The sequence below is a fragment of the Oryctolagus cuniculus genome, chromosome 3 (genome assembly GCF_051225735.1).
Source record: "Oryctolagus cuniculus isolate XC-2025 breed Fujian yellow rabbit chromosome 3, ASM5122573v1, whole genome shotgun sequence".
Lineage (NCBI taxonomy): Eukaryota > Metazoa > Chordata > Mammalia > Lagomorpha > Leporidae > Oryctolagus > Oryctolagus cuniculus.
The window spans coordinates 11032441-11054429 of record NC_142869.1 but is presented as its reverse complement, the minus strand read 5'-3'; the positions used below and the strand labels follow the sequence as shown (position 1 = coordinate 11054429).

The window sequence follows — 21989 nt, the reverse complement described above, 5'->3', positions numbered from 1 at the left end:
GTTGTTTGTATATAATTTATTAATATGATATACATTGAAAACACTTAAAGCCATGAGATATGAACAGTTTCTGGAAAGTTATTTTCCTCATTTACTTCTCTCTGGTTGTTCTCTTTATCTCTGTTCCACATGGTTATAGGCTTAAGATTTTATGAATTATAATAAAAAGTTTATTGTTTCTAAATTCTAGGTTATACAAACCAAAGATTAGAAAGATCCTATACTTGAGATCCATATTCTAGTTTTTACTAATATAAAACCTTTTTAAATTAAAAGAGTGTATCAAAATACTTTGTGAATAAAGGTACACAACGCTCAATTAGAAAATACTTTCAGAAATGACTGAATTCTTTATTCTGTCACCAGTCAGGATTCTATGAATGGTTTAGCACAGGAATATTACTTTTTAAAGTCCCCCTGGAATCATCCAAAAGTATTTTCCAAAACGGTATGTCTGCTTAGAGGGTTCTTAGAAAATGACTGCTTCACTAATCAGAGGGGAGACTGCAAATGTGAGAAAGCTTGCAAAAACCCTGCCGTAGAATGAAAAGACCCTGCACCAATGTAGCTAATGTTCCAACATCATGCATTCAAGTTTGCACCCAGCAATCCATATGTTTTGCTTAGATTCTAAAGGACACAAAGGATCATTGGAGACAGGTATGTTGACGATATGATGCAAAGCCCTGATGTACAAATTCATCAGGCAGGGCGCAAGTGCATCATCCAAAGCAGAGCCACAGACAGTAAGTGGCTCAGTATACCTGAAAGGCAGCCCTGTGCCTAGGAATAGCAACTTTGAGTCATCAGGGAAAGTATTATCAACATCCTGTTGGTTTATTCATCACACCCAGATTTAGTACCTGTTGTGTGCCAGGCACTGTGCCCAGTGCCAGAGAGATTGAGTGATTTAAGGCTTGGTAACTTTCTCATAGATACTTCTGGCTGAGCAACGTGGTGAGAGGGAGGAACAATGATTAAAGCAGCTATTACCAACACATGGAGGTAAGCATCCCATGAAGAAAGACACGGGGTGCCATTAGATATCAATAGTGAGAGCTTCCATAAGAAAAGGATGCTCAGCCTACCCATGTTAAACAGCCGACATTCGATGTTCTCGATCCTTGAAGATAGCAATTTTGCACTGTTTAGTTCATGGACCAGAAGTAGGTAGCCATTTGGAAAGAAGGAAGCAGGGAGTGTCTGGAAATATCTGGAGACATGCTTCAGTTGTCACAAAGTCTGGGAGTGGGGAGCTGGAGCTATTCAGTGGGCTGGGGTGTGGGATGCTGAACCTTATGGAATGTGCTGGATCATTCTGCTCAATAAAGAATCGTCCTGCTCAAAATAGCAATCATATCACTATCAAGCAATATCGTTCAAAGGGAAAGTATGCACTCCGTGGGGGTGGAAGTGGAACATTAAGGGAAACTCTTGCCTCAGCTAAATATAGTGGTTTTAAATTGACATGGGTACCCTGAGAACCATCGAAAAAGACAAGGCAGATGTGGTCTTTGCATGGCAGAAGAAAGGGGGATGAGGCTCATGGGAAACAGAGGCACCAGCTGCAATGAATAAGGTGGGAACTGATGAGACCACAGTGGAGGCCATGGCAAAAAGAAAGGTGTGGAAAAGATCCCGAAACCCAGCCTAACACTCATTCAGGACACCCCTTCCAGCCACCACCAACAGTCACCTTTGTCTGGAACAGTACTGCTAAGGAGACGCATTGTCAGAGGACAGCAGATTTGGCTGATTACCGGGTAGGACTTGTGGAGTTGGAAAAGAAAAAAAAATTGTTAGTAGTCTGAATGTTTTTGGGGCAAGGAGTACTAAAACTGCGAAGTGAGTTTCTGCAAACTGCAATCTCCTGGCCAAAATGCCAATTTATTGATCAACAATGTCAAGCGCTTGTGTGAAAGTACATGAGCAAGCAAGGTGAGCAAGACATCTGAGAAGTCCAATGGGACTCATAAAGCTGTTTTTTTAAGCTTGGGATCAGAGTGCCTAGGCTCACTTTGTAATTTGAATATTTAATGCGTTAGACTCACTGTACTAACAATTTCTTTGGATTAGGGACGTTGGTCCCACTTCACAACTCTTTTCTTCCATTTTGGAAAATGAATATATTTTTATTAATTTTTAATTGATGTATAAATTACTTGCAGTAAGTATATATATCTTAAAATACAGCTTGGGGCCGGCTCCATGGTGCACTAGGTTAATCCTCTGCCTGTGGTGCTGGCATCCCATATGGGCGCCGGTTCTAGTCCTGGCTGCTCTTCTTCCAGTCCAGCTCTCTGCTGTGGCCTGGGAAAGCAGTAGAAGATGGCCCAAGTGCTTGGGCCCCTGTACCCACATGGGAGACCAGGAAGAAACACCTGGCTCCTGGCTTCAGATCGGCATAGCTCCGGCCATTGCGCGCATTTGGGGAGTGAACCAACGGAAGGAAGACCTTTCTCTCTGTCTCTCTCTCTCTCACTGTCTGTAACTCTGTCAAATAAATAAATAAAAATCTTAAAAAAAAAGAAATAGACAGCTTGATGAATTTTTATATATGTATGTAACCATGTAACCCTGCCCCTTCAAGATATTAAATGCTACCAGCATCATGGAAAGCTCCCACATGCCCCCATGTGTATGTTCAACCTGTGGGTAACAGCTGTTCTGAGCTATTTTATAGTAGATAAGCTTGCCTTATTTTGATTCCACATTCATAGAACTACACAGAATAAACTCCTGGTGTCTGTCTTTTTCTACCAGAATCTCCTCTCCTTTTAAATTACTTTTACTTACTCATGTAATACATGAATTCTTTCTCATTCTCAGTTTCAAGTGATAGAGATAAAGGAAAGATCTTCTTTAAACTTCCATCAAGCCATTTGACTTAGGAAAAAATAGCACAGGATACCATTGTTCTCTCTCTCTCTTTTTTTTTTAATTTTGTTTTTTTGACAGGCAGAGTGGACAGTGAGAGAGAGAGAGAGAGAGAGAGAGAGAGAAAGGTCTTCCTTTGCTGTTGGTTTACCCTCCAATGGCCGCCGCGGCAGCCCGCTGCGGCCGGCGCACTGCGCTGACCCGATGGCAGGAGCCAGGTACTTCTCCTGGTCTCCCATGGGGTGCAGGGCCCAAGGACTCGGGCCATCCTCCACTGCACTCCCTGGCCACAGCAGAGGGCTGGCCTGGAAGAGGGGCAACCGGGACAGAATCTGGCACCCCGACCGGGACTAGAACCTGGTGTGCCGGTGCCGCAAGGCGGAGGATTAGCCTAGTGAGCCGTGGCGCTGGCCATTGTTCTCTCTTATGTTAGGTAGACCTTTCAGTTTGTACTGTCTTCTGAGAACATGGGTATCCACCATGAAGTTGTAATTACTGTCTAGTCCTGACTCCTGGAATCACTCTATAATCAACTGAATGTTTCTAAAATTTTTGGTTACATGTTCTGAAAGTCTCTAGTGTAAGACCTGCTAATGTCCAGCCATAGCCATCAACATCTTATTGACTTCCTATGTTCTTATGGTTTTCTCACAGTTTTTCAGTGACTCACCAGTGCTTTACATTACTGTCCATTGTCTTTAAGAGCTCACATAAAATAAGGGTTGGATAATGGCATTTGATCCTGGAAGTCCTTGGTTCACTGATGTACATAGGTCATTGTTGATTTTTGTAGTATTCAGTGAGATAGTAGAAATGAAAATCTCAGTGTTGAAGAATGGATGGTGACAAGCAGCTTGACAATCAAGGTAAGAGGAATTAAAGCTTAGAGGGAAGCTTTTTTGATGGAAAATTATGTAAAGGATCAGAAAAGGGAGGAGGAAAAGGAGAGAGAGGTGGAGAAAGAGGAAGAGAGAATCAATATACCAAAAGAATTGAAAATGACGACAGAGCGATAAATGGTGGTTCAGCTTCCCTCACGAGGAGGGAGAAGTGGTTACTAGAACCCAAGCTCAATGTTCCAATATTTGAAAACAGTATCTCATATGGGAAAAAACGGAGAGGTCTTCAGATGAAAGACCTCCATGTGGACAAAGAGCAGGACATTGGGTGGATCAGAGGGGCTGGTGTAGCTTCAGGAGCCAGGGTCTGGGTGTGACCATGAATGCGTGACTCAAATGGAAAGGACATTGGAAGTTAGATGAGTCATTCCTATTGACTTCCCTCTCTGATTGTGATTAAAGGAAAATACAAAAAAGCAGAGAGACTCCTATAAGGATCCCCTGTGTACTCATACCCAGTATTAATTTGCTAATGCCAGTCTTGTTTCAGCTACACCCTGCTGTCCCCCAACTCACTTCTCCCCACTTGTAGGCTGTGGATTGCTTTGAAGCATTTCTCAGATATCAAATTAATGTGTCTGTAAATATTTCAACATAAATAGAATATAAGGACTTTTATCAACACACAATTTGATTATCATAGATGTAAAAAAACAACACTAATTCTCAATCTCGTCAAATATTCATTCAATTTTTAAATTTCCTTGTTCATTTTTAACAGTTTTTTAAAGCTTATTTGTTTGAAGAAAGATTCAAGTGAGAGCCACACACTACATTTGCTTGTTTTTTTTTTCTTTTTGTTTTTAATCTGTAAACTCCTTTCCTCTACCACCCTTGTGTTAATTTCTTGTAACATTAATTGAGGCCAACGCTGTGGTGCAGTGGGTTACAGCCCTGGCCTGAAGCACTGGCATCCCATATGGGTGCTGGTACTAGTCCTGGCTGCTCCTCTTCCCATCCAGCTCTCTGCTATGGCCTGGAAAGCAGTAGAAAATGGCCCAAGTCCTTGGGCCCCTGCACCATGTGGGAGACCCAGAAGAAGCTCCTGGCTTCTGGCTTCAGATTGGCACAGCTCCAGCCATTACAGCAAACTGGGGAGTGAACCAGCGGATGGAAGACCTCTCTCTCTGTCTCTACCTTTCTCTGTAACTCTGTCTTTCAAATAAATAAATCTTTAAAAAAAAAACATTAACTAAGATACCTAAGAGGAGACATTTAAGGGGAAGTTTTATTTTTGGCTTGCAGTTTGGAGGTACATGCTCCAAGAATGGGTGATCCATTAGTCTGGCACATGGTGGAGGCTGGCAGTGGTAGAGTGAGTGTGGAGGAGTGATCACCAGCAAGTCACAAAGCAGAATGACACAGGGAGCCTACTCGGTATATGTAACCAACTCTCTTATGAGAACTCTCTTCTGAGGGCGAGCTTCCAATAATCTGAAGATCTTCCAGGAGACCTACTTCCCAGACACTATCATTAGATCAAGTCTCCATCCTTAATCTATGACTCATTAATAATTAACATTGTTCAAACCGTAATAAACCCCTTTTCTTTTTGAAATTTGTATTTTGGAAAAACCAGGCTATTTGCTCTGTAGTTTCCCACCTTCTAGGTTTTGTTGATTACATTTCTGTAATGTCACCTGGCAGGTCCCCTGATCCCTACCTAGAAGTAAATGCTGTATTAAACTGAATCTTGGCTGGGGGAGGGGGACAAGAACTTCAATAAGTAGAGTTGTGGCTCATGAATATAAGTTTTTCAACTGATGTAGGCAACAATAATGAACTGGGAGACTATGAATCCGTGCCAAAGTCTCAAAGAAGGTGAAGAGATAATCAAGATCAGATGGAGGGGAATGGAAGGAGATGGTCAACTTGCATCTGTATGGGGGAGGTGTGTAGGAATGCAGAAATGCCATCACAGAAGCACACAAATAGGAGTCTGAATTCACAGCTGGTCCTCTGGCGGAAGAGGAAATGGAAAAGAACCTCCTTTTCCTGAAAATACCACAGAGGAGTAGTGCTCTTACCATAAGCTTGGGTTTCAACTGAGACAAGGGGGTGGGGAAGTAGAAGATGGAAGGACAAGGAAGTTGCTTTACAATAGAAAAGAGGTGCTGGGAAAGTCAGAGGGGAACATTGTGGAGCTGAGTTGGAGCACAAAGCAGTATTGGGATGGAAGGATGAGAAGTATAAGAAAACAATGGTGAAGGTAAGGATTTGAGTAATAGTCACGTCTTTAATGTTGTCTGGACTACTAAGCACTTATAGGCTAAAATTACTTGCTAAGATTGCTAATGTAGTATCTCGCTTAAACATGAATTAGGTACTATTTTTATGCTTATCTTACAGATAAAGAGAACCAGGCTCAGAGGAATTTCCAAAGGTCATAGTCTTCAGAGACACTGTGGCTCAAGGTTGCAACCAGGCCTCTGATATAAAGGTGATTCTGTGGCTGATGCCCCTTGACTTTGGCTCTTTGTGGTCTTCATGGCCATTTGAATGCTTTGCTGCTTTAGAAAGTATAAATTGTCAAAACATTTCATATATTTTTTGGTACCAAAGATGATTTTTCTTTGAAAAAGATTTATTTATTTATTTAAAAACCAGAATTATATATAGAGAGGTGGAGACAGAGAGATCTTCCATGAGCTGGCTTATTCCCCAGATGGCTGCAATGACCAAGACTGAGCCAGGACAAAGCAGGAGCCAGAAGCTTCATTCAGGTCTCCCATATGGGCAAAAGGGGCGCAAGTAGTTGTGCCACATTTCCCTGCTTTTCCTAGACCATTAGTAGGGACTTGGATTGGAAGTGGAGCAGCCAGGACTCGTACCGGTACCCATATGGGATGCTGACATTGCAGGGGGCAGATTTACATGTCATACCACAATGCCAGCTCCAGTGGGTTTATTCTTAAAATTTTGTTTCTTCAAACAATAAAGAGTAATTTCTTTTCTTTCTTTTTTTTTTTTTTTTTTTGACAGGCAGAGTGGACAGTGAGAGAGAGAGACAGAGAGAAAGGTCTTCCTTTGCCGTTGGTTCACCCTCCAATGGCCGCCACGGCCGGTGCGCTGTGGCCGGCACACTGCGCTGATCTGAAGGCAGGAGCCAGGTGCTTCTCCTGGTCTCCCATGGGGTGCAGGGCCCAAGCACTTGGGCCATCCTCCACTGCACTCCCTGGCCACAGCAGAGAGCTGGCCTGGAAGAGGGGCAACCGGGAAAGAATCTGGCGCCCCGACCGGGACTAGAACCTGGTGTGCTAGCGCCGCTAGGTGGAGGATTAGCCTATTGAGCCATGGCGCCGGCCAAGAGTAATTTCAACTGTGGTATAGATAACTTCTTCCCTGGAAGTGTCAGACACCACAGTGTAATTTCTTTCTTCCTGAATCTCTTTATAGCATGTTTTCTACTTATTCACTCACTCAAGAGATAGCTTTTGAGCACCCACTATGTATTAAGCACTGTATGGTCACTGGGGATAAGCAGGACAAAGCTGCTTCTCTCATGTGGCTTCTAGTTGAGGGTGGGGTAAAAGCAACACACACAGTAATCAAACAGGTGTGTGTGAGTGAGTGTGTGTGTGTGTGTGAGTGTATACACTATATATTATATATACATACATATACATGCTATATTATATATGTATTAAGAAGGGAAAAATAAGGTCAGATGAAAGGCTAGAGAGTAGGGACGAGGTTTGAATGGAGAACTTCTTCATATCTGCATTATACAGTCTGTTACAATTCACTGTCTTTCAGAAACAGCATCTACGTCTTACTTGTGGCTGAGAAAGGAACCAGATAAGGTAAAGACAACCAACGTTTACAAAGCCATCCTAGCATGCAATCTCACCTTTCTGTGCTAACATAGGTTCTGTGAGGGCTGTTGCACTAGGCCTGGGTTTATTCTGAGAGACTAGGTCAGAGGTAGAATCCTGAAGATCATAAAGCGCTCTTCACTGGGTTGGCTTTTGACCAAGTAACAAGACTCCAGCTAGGGCTAAGATAGGAAAACTTAAATGTGTGTTCAAACTGTGATTTGGTGACTTGTGACTTGGTGGCCTCCATTGGGTTTGGTGATTTTACAAGCTTGTGTTCTTTCTGTGACTCTGGTTCAGATTATAAATAAACCTGGTAGTACAACGTGGCTGGAGGACATGGTGCATTCCTTTAGTGATTAGCATCAAGGTGTTTCTAGCAGGAAACAGTCTCAAGGCTGGTGTGGAACATTTGCTTCATTTTTCTTGTTCCTTCTTCTCTCCTCCCCATCTGAAGGACACTCATCTTAATGGAGATATAATAAAACTAAATTCACCTGAATTCCAGGTGAAGGGGAAGTGTTGGATTTAGATTCATTCAGACTGAGGTCACAATGAGCTTAATGCTTCAGAGGCCCAAATCGGGGTAAGAAAAGAGCTGCTCATTTCCAAGTCTTGAAGTTTAGAAGTGGATTCAGGCAGGAATAGGAGACAAAGATTATGGTACTGAGAAGAACAAATGGAGGCTAACCTTGGGGCATTTGGGATGTATCACACATTTCCATAAAGTCTAACATTGTCAACATGACATTATTACACAAATTCTTTTTAAAAATATTTTATTAATTTATTTGAGAAGCAGAGTTACAGACAGAGAGAGGTAGAGACAGAGAGAGAGGTCTTCCACCTGCTGGTTCACTCCCCAAATGATTGCAACAGCCAGAGCTGGGCCAACCTGAAGCCAGGAGCCAGGAGCTGCCTCTGGGTTTCCCATATGGGTGCAGGGGCCAAAGCACTTAGGCCATCTTATACTGCTTTCCCAAGCCATGAGCAGAAAGCTGGATCATAACAGAAGCAGTTGGGACACGAGCTGGTGCCCATATGGGATGCTGGTGCCAAAGGTGGATGCTTAGCCTACTATGCCCCAGTGCAGGCCCCTACATAAATTCTTCAGTTCCTTATGTAATTCCTTCAGCCACAGAAGTTCATTCACATCTGTCTTGGGCTTGTTTCAGGGTATGTTCATTGAGTAGAAGGGTTCTGGTGATGAATGGATGTCCCATATCACCGGACTTCTTTGGCCATGATTTGTTCACGTCTCAAGGCAGAAGCTAACACATGGTTTTCCCTGAAAAATGTAAAGGGCACCATTATGTCTCCCACCCCATGTCCATGATGAGAGAGGCAATAAGCTCTTTGCTCTGCTTTGTGGTACTTCTGTGGCCTTGCCTTGGCACTTTGTCAGATGCCTATATAATACATGTTACACACAGAGATGTCACCTAGTATCTGTCTCTTTTAATAAAATCAAGTCTAAGGCAATCACAGAGATTTCCTCCACCCTGTTTCATCACCCGTTCCCTTGATTTGGCAGGATGGGTGCAGTCTCATCTGGACCGGATATTGGGTGGCACTCACTGAAAGGATTCCATTTTTTCAGTTTTCTACCCTCGGGGCTCCTGGGGAAGGACTTGCCACCTGCTTCTTCTTACCTCCGCCACCGCCCTGCTCCTCTCAGCTCAGATTTCTTCTGGGCCTGACCTGGCTTGCCCATCCTCTCTACCCTACTGTAAAATTCAGCTCCACTTTCTCTAGCTGATGAAACCTGCCTGCAGATGAGTCAGTTGTCAGTTTGAATAAATGGGTGTTTTCCATTTGACTAGAAAAGAGGGTAAAAATATTATCCCCTTGCACTGAAAAGCCAACAACAAACCCTCCCCCCATCCAACATTTAAACCTCCAGTTAAAAAGAAAGAAGAGACTTTTAATTTTAATTCAGAAAAGCACTTTTTTTTAAACAGAAATGCTATGGAACTTAAGGGTAGGACTGTGAGTTCTACCTGGGGCTTGCAGAAGGCTTCCAAGAAATGAGGTGAACATATAGGTCCCTCTTTCAAGGTGTCAGGTGGGGAAATTAATTTGTGTGTAGCAAAGCTTGTTCATGCACATGTGCTAGTATGTGTGTGCACGCATGCCGCAGAAGTGGCTGGAGGTAAGGGTGAAAGGACAGTTGTCACCTTAAGATGGTGCCTTTATCCTTGAGACAATGAAAATGAGTGAGGGACTTAGGCATGAGTGACAGGGTCTGAGCTGCTCAACTCCTGTCTGAGAATGGCAACCTCTCTTCTTGGTACTTAGATCTCATACATTCCCTTCATTTCTTTTTAAAATTCTTTTCTTTTTAAATTTGTTTTAAAAATTTATTTTACTTATTTGAAAGGCAGAGAGAGAGATTTAGAGATTTTTCCATCTGCTGGTTCACTCCCCAAATGGCGACAATAGTCTAGGCTGGGCCAGGCTGAAGCGGGAGCCTGGAGCTCTATCTGGGGTCTCATTTAGGGGTACAGGGTCCCAAGCACTTGGGCCATTTTTCTCTACTTTCCAGGCACACTAGCAGGGATCTGGATCAGAAACAGAGTAGCTGGGATTCGATATGGGATTCTAGAGTTGCAGGTGCCACAACACTCTCCCTTCTCCCTTGTCTTTCAACCATGTCGGTAGGCTCTAGCTTTTTCCCCAGCCAGCCTAATCCCAGCCTTTGACACAAAATCAATTCTGTGGACATTCTTGTCCCTTTGCTCCCTTGTGCTGCATGCAAGCTGCAAAGCTCCACGTGTGTCTCAGTTTACCCTTATACTTGATTCACAGATTGCTAAATACTGGTGGCTGAGCTCCGCTCTCTTTGGTCTGGTACTATTGCAAATTTGTGGTCTTTTAAATTAACTGGGCCTTCAGTGTGCCTATCAAAGCAAAAATTGTATCAGACAAAATCAAATACGCAAGGCTAGTCAATACAAGAGTGAACCCCATTCTAAAGTCTGGACTCAATTCTGCTGAAACAAAGGGAATTAGAGTTTATAAGAGCTAGGGTAGGGTATTGTAAGCCATCTGTGTTTGCTAATTGACTTTACCAAAGGAACAGTAAACTTTTTAATATTTTCACAATGGAGACAATTTTACAACTTGGAGTCAGGTACCTTCCCATAGAAGTTAGGTTCCCACCCCACTATAAAGCTGGGAGATAGGGCACTGTCTTCTTTGATGATTACATTTCAAAGGGATGACTTTCAGGTCCTTGGGAAAGTTAATCCTGTGTTGTAACTCTGGCAAGAGGTTTTTCCAAAAATCTACATTTCAAAAGGACAGAGAGGGAATTCACAAAGGCAGATTTTCTAAAGTAGCTGCTCTAAGGAAGAGGAGGTCAGAGGCCCAGAGGCAGGCAAAAGTCTGTTTGCACAAGCTAGAGGAGCTGTAAGCTCCTCTAGATCACCCACACCACCCTGGTCACTTTTTAGGTGAACTTACTGGCCTCCCCTGGGTGCTATCTCCAGGCTGCAGCTTGCTTTCGAGCTGCCATCTTGGAGCCCATGCAAAGTTTCCTACAGAGCTCTTTTCTTAGGCAGCTTGGTTTCCTGCTTCACAAGCAACAAGAACCTTGTCCGACAGGTGTCTGCTGGCCTCTCTCCTGACTTCTAGGTGCAGCCTGCTGTGTTCACTCCAATTACTGGATTAACTTTCCCTTTAGCTCAGGGCCAAGTCATCCTCTCCAATTGCGCTTCAACTCTTGACTTTGCTCCTAAAATTACCCCTTCTTTGTCCTGTCTTTCCAATATTTCCCTTACTGTTCTTTTATTTCTCTCTTGTTCTTTTAACCTTCTCCCCCAAACTTCATCTTGAGGGTTAGACTCCTCTTTTTTTTTTTTTATTTTTTGACAGGCAGAGTGGACAGTGAGAGAGAGAGAGAGAGACAGAGAGAAAGATCTTTCTTTTCCATTGGTTCACGCTCCAATGGCCTCTGCGGCCGGTGCGTTGTGGCCGGCGCACAGCGCTGAGCCGAAGCCAGGAGCCAGGTGCTTCTCCTGGTCTCCCATGTGGGTGCAGGGCCCAAGCACATGGACCATCCTCCACTGCACTCCCGGGCCACAGAAGAGAGCTGGCCTGGAAGAGGGGCAACCGGGACAGAATCCAGCGCCCCGACTGGGACTAGAACCTGGTGTGCCGGCACCGCAGGCAGAGGATTAGCCTAGTGAGCCATGGCGCTGGCCTAGACTCCTCTTTACTTGTCTATCTGCCTATTTATCAGTCTTCCTCTACTTATCAATCACCCAAATCCCTAAAAGTCCTCTTTCTCCTTCCTTGTCCTTGTCCCCTCCCCTCCCGCCCCCCACAGATTGGGCCCTGATCCTGCCCTTGATGGTATGCAACAGCTGCCACCACTGCTCTTTCTTGTCTCACCTCTCTCACCTTCTTTCTGTGACTCTCACTTCCTAACAGGTTTTCCAGCCTTTACTCTCTTCCCCTTGGAATATGTCTTGCATATCATTTGCCATCTTATGCACTAACATTGATGTTACCCCTCTCAGAAGATAAATTGCCCCTGAGTCACCATGACTTGGCAAATCCTCAATCTGGGCTCCAGGGTCCTGCATGACATCATCCCACCTGCCTCTTAGACTTACTCTTGCATTCCACCTAATCCATGCACATAGATTCTTTTCCAAGACTTGAGTACACTTTATCATTTTGTGTCTACACATCCCTCTACACAGCGCTACCTGGAAAGCTCGATTCAACTCAAGTGCTTGAGCTCTTACATGGACCATTCTCAGATAATTCCAACACCAGTACCTCTTTTATCCCCCTAAGTGTCCATAGCAAATATGTTTCTCCTACTATGGGAGCCTGTACCTCATTCTCCCATGTACGCCTACATCCTTGCACCTGTGCTTCCTCTCTGCACAATGCTGTGCTCGCCTTTAGGTGAAGACAACTGCGCTGTCTTTGCCTCTTTACATTTCTAGAAGTATAAGGGATGTTCTTTGGATATTTTTGAATGACTATAAAAACTACTTGATAATTTCTAGGGGAAATCAATATTCTTATACACAGTTAGTGAAAGTATAATTTAGAACATATCTCCCAAAGTTGAGTTTTCAAAACTTGCCAGAAACATAAAAATGTGTGTTTATTTTATAGCATTTTTATTTCATGGAAATTTATCCTAAACATAAAATTGTGTAGGAGCTCATGACAGAGTTGGCTATTTGAACAATGAAAATATCTAACCAGGAGAGACAGTTTGATAGAGCATTACAGCTCTATATTCAGATGCATTCAATACATCCATAGATCTTTTGTAGGTGGTGTCATCTATGTTACATTTATCAAATGCTTCTCTACCGATTAGTAAACTTATAGTGCCTTAAATCTCCAATATCCACCTTAATTCTTTTTCCAGAACACCCAGAATTTCATGCTTCCAGGAAGTCAAGGTGGTACTGTCTTGAGCAACAGGATTCTGTGCATAGTGAGAAGGAAAATGAGGGTCCTTAAAAAAGTTCAAGGGAAAGAAATGGAAGCAAAAAATAACTATTTCTACTTGTTCATCTTTGCATCCCTAGCACCTAAGATGGTGTCTTCATAGAGTTGCTCAATGAATCATACATAAATGAAAATATGTTCATAAAATATGAATATGTTCAGAATATATATATATATATACATTCAGAACATCTATATGCAGGAAAGCAATATTTATAGTAAAATCATGTATTTTTGAAAAAATACATGAGTTAGTGGGGAAATGGAATTTAAATATTTTTTTTTAATTTTTAAAGATTTATTTATTTTTATTTGAAAGTCAGAGTTACACAGAGAGAGGAGAGGCAGAGAAAGAGAGAGAGAGAGAGAGAGAGAGAGAGAGTGAGAGGAGAGAGAGGTCTTCCATCCGATGGTTCACTCCCCAACTGGCCACAATGGCTGGAGCTGTGCTGATCCGAAGCCAGGAGCCAGGAGCCTCTTCCAGGTCTCCCACATGGGTGCAGGGGTCCAAGGACTTGAGCCATCTTCTACTGCTTTCCCAGGCCATAGCAGAGAGCTGGATTGGAAGTGGAGCAGCCAGGTTTCAAACTAGCGTCCATATGGGATGCCAGCACTTCAGGCCAGGGTGTTAACCCACTTCGCCACAGCGCCGGCCCCTTTTTTCAATTTTTATTTAATAAATATGAATTTACAAAGTACAACTTTTGAATTATAGCAGCTTTTCCCCCCATAACCTCCCTCCCACCCACAACCATCCCATCTGCCACTCCCTCTCCCATCCCATTGTTCATCAAGATTCATTTTCAATTATCTTTATATACAGAAGATCAACTTAGTATATATAAGTAAAGATTTCAACAGACTGCACCCACACAGCCACACAAAGTATAGAGTACTGTTTGAGTAGTAGTTTTACCATTAATGGAATTTAAAGATAATGTAGATTTTCCCTAAACTTTTGGAAATCCTGTCATATGTGTATAAGTCTAGAAAAAAATGAAAAGGGAAACAATAAAGAGATAATTTTTCTTAATTCTAGGTTTTGGAATACTAAGGAATTTTTTTTCTTAACACATTTTTCTTTTTGTAAATTCTATACTATTTATGTATTAATTTCATAACTAGAATATTATCTTCTAAACAGAATGCTATCTAAAAATCTGATGGAATGTCAAAACTGATAAAGTTGTAGGTGCCAAGAGCAATATTTGTGAACTTAAGAGGACAAAAATGTTTCAATTCCAGAGAAAATTCAGGCAGTAGGGATGGTTTTAACAAGGTATCACATACCAAGCCTCTTCTATCATACCCTTTAATTTGAAAAAATTAATGCTTACCTTGGTTGCATTACAGTATGTTACATGACTATTTTTCCTATTAGCATACTGGGAGGAGAAAATTCCTCCCATATTTACCAAGTCACCTGGTTTCATCTCTTATTTAGATTTTGGTCATGGCTGTATGATTCTAAAATGGCATTTCTCAACTTTGTTTTTTAAAAGCAGAAATTCCTGGAGGTTCTTTTATATTAGGACTGGAATGCAGAAAATTTTTACTTCATTTCCCCAAAGACTGGTTTCTCTTACCTGAAGAACATGAGCGAGCTTTTTTTTTTTTCTTAAGGTTTATTTAATTATTTGAAAGGCATAGTTAGAGAGAGAGAGAGAGAGAGAGAGAGAGAGAAAGAGAGAGAGAGGACAGGGTTCCATTCACTGGTTCATTCCCCAAATGGCCGCAATGGTGGGAGCTGAGCCAAGAGTAAGCTTTCTTGACCTTCATCATGGAATCAGGGCATTCCCACTTTATGTTGCTGGACATGGTGGTCCACTATGGGGAGCAAAAAGAAGAGAGAGAGAGATCAGGTGACACAAGCATTCAAGATTACATATTCAAGGGGTGAGGCTAGAATCAAGCCCTGGTGGATTTGATTCCCGATGCTGTGCCTTTGGAACTTCTGAACAGAATGAGCTCATAGATCATTGCTAGCATCCTTGGCACATGTACTGCACCGGGATGGGAGTCCTGCATTGACAAGGACCCTGTTCATCACTGTCTCCCAGGCTGGGCAGAGCTTGTCACATGCTAGGTAGCCAGTAAATTCCTGGTGAATTCATGAATGATCTTGAGTTCACCTGCTCAATGACAACAACAAATGTGCGAATTTCTTTATGAGTTTTTTACATTTTAAATTTGCTTACTTTTATTTACTTAGAGAGAAAAAGAGAAAAATCTTCTATTGGCTGAATCTCTTCCCAAATGCTCACAACAGTCAGGGCTGGGCCAGGATGAAGTCAGGAGCCCAGGACTCAGTTTAGGTCTCTCATGTAGGCAGTAGGTACCCAAACACTTGAACCATCACTTGTAATCTCTCAAGATGCTCATCAGCAGGAAGCTTCAATGAAAAGTAGAGCTGGAACTCAAACCCAGGTACTCTGATATGGGGTCCTGGTGTCCCAAGCAGTGTCTTCTTTTTACTCAGGTATTAACATTTCTGTTTTTAAAAATATGTATTTATTTGAAAGTGTTACAGAGACATAGGAGGAGAGACAGAAAAAGGGATATATATATATATATAGAGAGAGAGAGAGAGAGAGAGCGCATTCCATCTGCTGATTCACTTCCCAAATGGCTACAACAGCAAGGCTGGGCCAGGCTGAAGCCAAGAGCCAGGACTTTCTTCTGGGTCTCCCAAGTGCAGGGATCCAAGCAGTTGGCCATTTTCTGCTGTTTTCCCAGGCCATTAGTGGGGAGCTGGATTGGAAGTGGAGCAGCAGGGACTTGAATCAGCATCCACATGGAATGCCAGTGTCACAGGCAGCAGCTTTACCAGCTATGCCATGCCAGCCCCTTTGAATGTTTTTTAAATAATAAAGTATATTTAAAGAACTTATTTGTGTATCACATATCAGAGTACACACTTAATGTACAATTTTAAAATAAAAGGTAAATTTTAAAGTCACAGGTTGGACATTTATTTCATGATACAGTTTTTTTTAAAAACTTTTATTTAATAAATATAAATTTCCAAAGTACAACTTTTGGATTATAGTGGCTCCCCCCACCCCGTAACCACCCTCCCACCCACGACCATCCCATCTCCCACTCCCTTTCCCATCCCATTGTTCATCAAGATTCATTTTCAATTATCTTTATATACAGAAGATCAACTTAGTATATACTAAGTAAAGATTTCAACAGTTCACACCCACACAGAAACACAAAGTATAAAGTACTGTTTGAGTACTAGTTATACCATTAATTCACATAGTACAACACATGAAGGACAGAGATCCTACATGGGGAGTAAGTGCACAGTGACTCCTGTTGTTGATTTAACAATTGACACTCTTATTTATGACATCAGTAATCACCCGAGGCTCTTGTCATGAGCTGCCAAGGCTATGGAAGCCTCTTGAGTTCACCAACTGATCTTATTTAGACAAGGCCATAGTTAAAGTAGAAGTTCTTTCCTCCCTTCAGAGAAAGATACCTCTTTCTTTGATGGCCCGTTCTTTCCACTGGGATCTCACTCACAGAGATCTTTCATTTAGGCTTTTGTTTTTTTTTTGCCACAGTGTCTTGGCTTTCCATGCCTGAAATACTCCATGATACAGTTTTGAAAGAAGTGATTTCATCCTTTCTGCGAAGGTGGCTTTCCTTAATACAGTTTCTGGTAGGCTGATAAACTACTGCAGGCAATAATTTGTAACCTGTAGGAGAGGAGATTGAGAAATCACAAAATGTCGGTATTGAGATTCTTGCATCAGGTGGCAGGTCTGGTTTCATGACGTCTCAGAGCCTTTACCCTTTACAATCTCACACACCAGCCTGTGGACTCCTGTGTAAGTTGTGGTAAGTTGCACCACAATCATTTGGAGATGTAAACATGTATCGTGGGCAGCACCTTGAGAGGTTTTTGTCCTATAGATCTGAGCAGAGGCGGATAACTTGCTTTCTTCTCACATACAAGGTGGTTGGATGTTCCAAATTTGGGAATCCTTGGTTAAGTCTACATTTCTATTATTTTAGAATATCTTACTTTATTTATTTTAGGTTTATTTATTTATTTGAAAGGCAGAGTTACGTGTGTGTGTGTGTGTGAGAGAGAGAGAGAGAGAGAGAGAGAGTGATCTTCCACTGGTCACTCTCCAAATGGCCATGATGTCCAGGGCTTTGGCCAGGCTGAAGCCAGGAACCTGAAACTCCATTTGGGTCTCTTATGTAGGTGGTATGGCCCCTAGCACTTGGGCCATCTTCTGTTGTCTTTCTCGGCATATTAGCAGGCAGCTGGATTTTAAGTGGAACACCAAGGACGTGAACCAGCATCCATATAGGATGTTGGCATTGCAGGTGGTATTTAACCCATTGTGCTACAATGCTGACCCCTAAAATATCTTGTTTTAAAGATATTTATTTCCTAGATTCACAACATTATATCAGAATTTAGTGTGGAAAATAAAAAGCACTCTAAGTATTCTAATCAAGAAACGATTTAACAGGTAGGAAATTAAATCTTAGTGTTTGGAAATGCTGCAGAAACGGGCCTCTGGAATAATTCTGTAACCATAAAGAACTGATGGCCATGGAATCAAGAATATTGACTGAATCACCAACTGCTGTGAAGGCCCTGCCACAACCACCACTTCAACCACCTCTAGGCTACCAAGCAAGTGGACATGCACGGTCTGAGCTGCAGTCCACGGATAGAAAGCCTGTCCAGAAAGCCACAGCTGCTTGTTATCATAGAAGCTGGAGATGGATGTAGAAGACTAGCAGAAAAACTTTGAGTTCCAAGGCTTTGCCAGATAGCAAAATTCAGAATGAAGAGATGTAAAGATGGCTCTGCCTCATTTCTGCATTCCAAATTTTGAAAGAGTTCATCTAATAAGCAGACCTTAATTTGTATCCCACAGAGCAACTTAAAGACAGTTTACAAAACATTATTTTACCTTTATGACATTTCCAGTTGGAAGATGGAAGGCAGAATAGAGATGGAGTGAGCTGATCCACGAGATCCATCTCTCTGAGAGACCAAAGGAGACTTTGGTACAAAGGGCATTTTATGTAGAGTGAAGTCACTTGTCTGAATGTTGTGGAGAATGTGAATCAGGGTACTCAGGAGGCCCTCAAACAAAATAGGGATCTCACCCTCAGCCACTGGAAGGTGAATAACATGATCTGAACTTTTGAAGAGAGATCATTTTGGCTGCAAGGTATAGGATGGATTAGAGAACAGAACTACACCTGTGTCACTTTCCATTTCTAATAAGTTCAACTAATTCTGTTTTCAACATATTTTGGTCTGATATTGACTTATTTTTAAAGAACACTCTATTATGAGTATAGAAAATATTTTATTCCTTAATACTCATCCTTTTTGTAAAAACTCTTATAATAAAATGTTTTCAAGCTGGCGCCAAAGCTCACTAGGCTAATCCTCTGCCTGCAGCGCCGGTACACCGGGTTCTAGTCCTGGTTGGGGCGCTGGATTCTGTCCCGGTTGCTCCTCTTCCAGTCCAGCTCTTTGCTGAGGCTCAGAAAGGCAGTGGAGGATGGCCCAAGTGCTTGGGCCCTGCACCTGCATGGGAGACCAGAGGAAAGCACCTGGCTCCTGGCTTCGGATCGGCACAGCACGCCAGCCATAGCAGCCATATGGGGTGTGAACCAACAGAAAAAGGAAGACCTTTCTATCTGTCTCTCTCTCTCACTGTCTAACTCTGCCTGTCCAAAAATAAATAAATAAAAATAAAATGTTTTCAAACACAGAAAAGTTGGAAGGCTAGTATGATGAACACCATGGACCCACCAACTAGTGTCAGCACTTGCAAATATTCTGTCATATTGCTCTCTCCCTGTCACTCCCTAGCTTACTAGCTGAATATTCAAAGTAATTTACGGAATTGGTGCTATCTCACCACCAAGAATTTAACATGAGTTTCCCAAAGATAATGAAATTTTCTTCCACAAACAATGTTATACCATACCATAGTCAATATGCCATATCATACCATAATCAATATCAGTGTCATGTCATAATCAATGTCATATTACACCATAATCCATATGTCAATATCAAGCTACAATCATTTTCTAATATATTTAGTGTCCTGCCATATTACACTTTATTGAACTGTGCTCCATTTGTCTTATTTGGCTGAGGCTTTGAATTTACAAATTATGTTCTACCAAAGGTTTACACATTACAATCTGACAAATAATTAGGCTTATTTTTCCTTTTCTTTTTTATTTTTAATTTTGTTGTTTTCCTAATACAAGTTTCCAAACATATAGAAACATTGAAATAATTGTAAATCGTATACATATATGTTATGCATTCATTAACTAGATAAAAAGGGACAAATACCACTTGTTCTCCCTGATAGGTGACAACTAACTGAGCACCAAAAAGGAAACCTGTTAAAGTGAAATGAACACTATGAGAAACGGTGACTTGATCAGCCCTCACCCTAACTGTTGATGAGCAACTTAATATGCTATCCCTCTTAGTATTTTTTTTTGTTTGTTCTACTTAATACTTTTGGTTGAATACTGTAATCAATACACAATTATTCTTAAGTGCTGAAACTTAACTGAAAAGTGATCGCTGTTAAATATAAGAGTGGGAATAAGAGAGGGAAGAGATGTGCAATTTGGGACATGATCAAGCTGACTTACCTCAAATGGTAGAGTTAGAAACATACCAGGGGATTCGAATTCAATCACATCAAGGTGGCATGTACCAATGCCATCTCACTAGTCCCAGTGATCAATTTCTGTTCACAATTGATCATAATGATAGGACTAAGAACCAAAGGGATCACATAAACAAGAATAGTGTCTGCAAATACTAGCTGACAGAATAAAAAAGGGAGAGAATGATCCAACATGGGAAGTGAGATACACAGCAGACCCATAGAATGGCAGATGTCCTAAACAGCACTCTGGCCTCAGAATCAGCCCTTAAGGCATGCGGATCCGGCTGAAAAGCCCATGAGAGTATTTTAGGCATGGAAAGCCAAGACACTCTGGGGAAAAAAAAAAAAAACCTAAATGAAAGATCTCTGCGAGTGAGATCCCAGTGGAAAGAATGGGTCATCAAAGAAGGAGGTACCTTTCTCTGAAGGGAGGAGAGAACTTCCACTTTGACCATGGCCTTGTCTAAATATGATCAGTGTCGGTGAACTCAGGGGGCTTCCATAGCCTTGGCAGCTCATGACAAGAGCCTAGGGTGATTACTGAGGCCATAAACAAGAGTGTCAATTTGTTAAGTCAACAACAGGAGTCACTGTGCACTTACTCCTCATGTAGGATCTCTGTCCTTAGTGTGCTGTATATTGAGTTTTAATGCTATAACTAGTATTCAAACAGTATTTTTCACTTTATGTTTCTGTGTGGGAGCAAACTGTTGAAATCTTCACTTAATGTATGCTAAACTGATCTTCTGTATATAAAGAGAATCGAAAATGAATCTTGATGTGAATGGAAGGGGAGAGGGAGTGGGAAAGGGGAGGGTTGCGGGTGGGAGGGACGTTATGGGGGGGAAGCCACTGTAATCCATAAGCTGTACTTTGGAAATTTATATTCATTAGATAAAAGTTAAAAAAATTATTCCTATAAATAACTGTATTCAATTCATCTCCTAAATCCACAATGTGACAAACTTGTGACGAATTTTAAAATGAGTTGCAGATACTAGTGCACTCCACTTCTAGCCATTTTATCTTACATTCTACTAACTTCAGCTCAATAGTTATGGCGCTTAATTTCTTTTTAAATACAATTAACAGGGGCTGGCACTGTGGCGTAGCAGGTAAAGCCATTGCGTGCAGTGCCAGAATCCCATATGGGCACCAGTTGGAGTCCTGGCTGCTCCACTTCTGATCCAGCTCTCTGCTATGGCCTGGGAAATCAGCAAGAGGATGGCCCAAGTCCTTGGGCCCCTGCACCCACGTGGAAGACCTGGAAGAAGCTCCAGGCTGACTTTGGATCAGCCCACCTCTGGTCGTTGTGACAATTTGGGGAATGAACCAAAGAATAGAAGACCCCTCTTTCTCTCTCTTTCCCTCTCTCTCTACCTCTACCTCTATAACTCTGCCTTTCAAATAAATAAATAAATTTTAAAAAATAATTAACATAAAATGTAGTGTACAGACCTTAATGTACCATTCCATTAATTTTGACAAATGCATATGCCTGTGTAATCCAAACACTGCAGATAGATCATAACCTTATCTTTCCCTGGGAAAGTTTCGTCATTCCTCTTTCTCATCAGTACTTACCACCAATTCCAGGGGCAAACGCTGTTGTTTTCTCCACTTACGATTAGCTTTATCTGTTCAAAGATTTCACATAAATGGAATCATAGAACATGCTGTCTTTTGCATTTGATTTCTTTCGCCAGCATTATGCTTTTGACATTCATTTACGTTGTGGCATCCAGTAATTTTTCTTTCTTTATTGAATGTTGTTCCATTGTCCTGATATACCACAAGGTATTTATCTATTCACTTGTTGATGGACATCCAAGCTGTTTCCAGTTTTAGATTATTATGAGTGAAGCTACCAGGCTCACTTTTGTAGAAGTATTTTTGTGGACATTTATTTTCCTTTCTTCTGAGTAAATAAGTAGGAGTGGAATTTCTGGGACAGAGGGTAAATGTGGATTTACTTTTATAAGAAAATTATGGCTCTTTTTCCTAAATAATTGTTAACAGGTTAAATTATCATTTTCATGCCTAGAAGTTCCAGTTGCTCCACTTATTTGTTGTTTTTTAAATTTTTTTAGTCATTTGGTAAATGTGCAAGTAGACTTTTGTTTGATTTCACCTTCTGAATATGTAAAAACTATGACCTTTCTCTAATTAAGAAAAATTTTTATTTCTCATTACTTGTTGGTCTTAATATCAATTAATCTCAT

At 41.6% G+C, this 21989-nt stretch overlaps 1 long non-coding RNA gene across 3 annotated transcripts in view; it reads right to left on the bottom strand.

Moving 5' to 3' along the window:
- Positions 1-12718: 12718 nt before the first annotated feature.
- LOC149127258 (uncharacterized) overlaps positions 12719-21989 on the bottom strand; it is a 37332-nt gene continuing 28061 nt past the window's right edge. For 2 of the 3 annotated variants that reach the window (XR_016231401.1, XR_016231404.1), the window contains 2 exons: positions 14659-14899; positions 12719-13628 (listed from right to left, as the gene is read on the bottom strand). This is a non-coding gene — a long non-coding RNA (uncharacterized LOC149127258). Of the gene's footprint in view, positions 13629-14658; positions 14900-16625; positions 16783-21989 lie in introns of those variants that run through there. The other variant, XR_016231402.1, reaches the window with a different exon arrangement.